General features: G+C 36.6%; 1 pseudogene; it reads right to left on the bottom strand.

Annotated features, from left to right (window-relative positions):
- Positions 1 to 482: 482 nt before the first annotated feature.
- Positions 483 to 1,575, bottom strand: LOC115980396 (annotated as a pseudogene).
- Between the last annotated feature and the right edge of the window lie 1,292 nt (positions 1,576 to 2,867).

Raw genomic sequence — 2,867 nt, 5'->3', positions numbered from 1 at the left:
CCGCGAGTCCCAGCCGCGAGTTTCTGTTTTCTTGCACACTCTTTAGCAATCTTCACTCTATCTCACTCACTACCCTTACATCAAACCCACCTAAATACAGAGTTACTAAATGCTGAATTACAAGCAAATTTGGCACGGAATAAAGCCAATTAGATGGTTGAATAAATTCAACCTTACAGGTAGCAATAGAATGTTAGTGGTCTAAGTCTTATTGCACAAACTTCAATTCTTTCATAGTGGATCTGTTTTTACCTTGAGGATAGATAAGTTAAATCCTCCCCAGCTTATGTTTCACTAATTACAACTTGCTATACATCAATTTATTTAATATTATAAAGTAATCAAGATTTAAATTGAAGGAAAATATGCACATATTAGACATAAAACAAATTGTAGTCTATAAAGCATAAACTAAAACAGTCAAAGTGAGATAAAGGATTTTTATTCACTATCTCCATAAGTACATCGGCAAATTTGACAATTCAATTGTAAAGCCTATGTTTAAATGGCGGAAAGAGAAACCTAGACCAATAGGTTGAGCGGATTGTATCAGCCCAGAGATGAAAATGTTGCCAAGCAAATAATGAGACTGTAGCACAAGCAAGAAACACAATAAGGATAGGAACCCAATCATATTTATGATCATGGATCAGAAAGATGGCTCCAGTATAGGCTAGCTAGCACCATTGTAGCAATAGAGATAAACAGGGTCGAGATTCCAAACATCAACCTTGTGGGTAGTGATATAAGAAAATCGTTTTCTGCATAACGTGACGTAAGAATGGACAAGAACATTATTATTGAAGCTGAGGAAGAGAACAGTGCTATTGCATCCGATATGACAAAAATCAAAAACCACTTCTCTCTTAGAAATATAGGAACGCCCGTATTATTATTTTCTCCTCCTGGTACTGTAATAATTGCAGCAAATTCCACAGTGGCAATGAACGTTGCAACAAGCATGCATGAAGTGGCAGTGCTCTTCATCCACTTCTCTCCTTCTTTTAACAACTTGTGCTCCTCAGCAAATAGCTCCTTGGGTGTCTGGTTTTTTGAATTCTTCATCTTAATATATGAAGGTGGCACAATTTTTTCCACTGCCTATAATGGACATTGAATCAAAGTTATACTAATACAAGATAATCAATAGAAGGTCCAATTCAAGCTATTAAAATATCACTTTCAAAACTGTTATTTGCAATTAACCCAAATAAATGGAAGGCAAAAGATTACAGTTATTATTTGCCTGCAACCACAATAGCTCTCTTTGCATTTGAAGTGCAGCTCCTGATACAATTTGACGTCGACTAAGTGGTGCCAAGTGTCTAGCTAGATGCAGATATTATTGTTATCATTATTATTTTTATCCTTATATGCTGCTATCAAATCTTTAATTGCTCCAATCTCATATATTAGATTAAAGATGGCCTCCTGACGATAAAGAACCGCAATTTGAAACAAACTTCGATTATTTTGATCAACTTTCCATATCAAATCAGGATATGTGCGAATAAGGATAATCAGGAACTCTACATTGCCTAATTCTGCCGCATCAAAGAGTAGTTTTGAAGGTGTTTTTAATTAGTTTTGAAATCTCCCAATCTTGCAATTGAAGAACATGTTCCCAAGTTTTTCAACTAGTTGATGGGCTAATATCTGCATCAGATCTTTGTGATATATCCATTTGAAACCTATAGGTAGAATTTAATGTTAATTCAAATATAGAATTACACAGAAATGACATAAAATAAATGAGATGTCTATTCTAAAAAAACGATTAAATTATTTATAGCATCTTATACAGTTGAGAACTTTTACCAATTACATGTCCCCAGAGACTTCAGGGGATATATAGATGAGCCCTTGGAGAATCAAATAGGGCATTTTATACCATCTGAACTTTTAAGGCATGTACTGTGATCTCAATGCCAAAGGGAATATGTAATCAAGGTGTAGAGTGGCTTACTAATCAAGTCTACTTGCCTGTATGTAGTAAGACTCAGGCGAAATGTATTTGCCCAAAACTTTCATGGTCAGCATGGATTGTTTGCCGAGAGATTTAGAGAGGGCTCAAAAATTCCAAAAAATAAAATAAAATAAAATAAAGGAAGAAGAAGAAAGCGCTTAACAAACTAACATGGATTTATGCTTCTTTTCCAGATTCCCAGATCACTTTTGTTCCCAATTGTTGAAGGCTTTCGAGCCAAAACATGCAAGGCAGTCTCACCATTTGTATCTCGAGCATAGGCTAATGATTTGTCCTCTTCCAATATTTTTAAAGCTAGATCTGTACAACACAGTTGTTCACTATCAGAGACATACATTACCTCTTAACTCTTACAGATATTCAGGTGTAAAGGAAACTTAGCAGTGAATGCAAAGCATGTTGAAATTGTATTATATGAAAATTGTAAGGTTGAATTTAATCAACCATTTTATTGGCTTTATTCCGTGCCAAATTTGCTTGTATTTCAGCATTTAGTAACCCTGTATTTAGGTGGGTTTGTTGTAAGGGTAGTGAGTGAGATAGAGTGTTAATTGCTCAAGAGTGTGCAAGAAAATAGAGACTCGCGGCTTGCTCTCGTGGGTAGCTCGCGGCTTCAAGCCGCCAAACGCAGCACACGTGCCAAGCGTGCTAGAAGGTGAACAGTCATGCTAGCTGGAGCACTACAGGACAAAACAGGACAACTGGGCATATGGTTATCTCGCGACTGGATCTCGCGACTTAGTCAAGCCGCGAGGCCAAGCCGCGAGCTACCCCTATTTTGTAAAACCTGACGTTTCACATTCCTCTCTCACTCTAGTATAAATACCCCTTATACCCACAAATGTAAGAGAGCTTCTAGAGAGAATTTTGAGAGAGAAAC

This window comes from Quercus lobata, chromosome 3, assembly GCF_001633185.2.
Source record: "Quercus lobata isolate SW786 chromosome 3, ValleyOak3.0 Primary Assembly, whole genome shotgun sequence".
Classification (NCBI taxonomy): Eukaryota; Viridiplantae; Streptophyta; class Magnoliopsida; order Fagales; family Fagaceae; genus Quercus; species Quercus lobata.
Note: the sequence above shows the minus strand (reverse complement) of the source record. Positions and strands in the feature narration are given on the sequence as shown.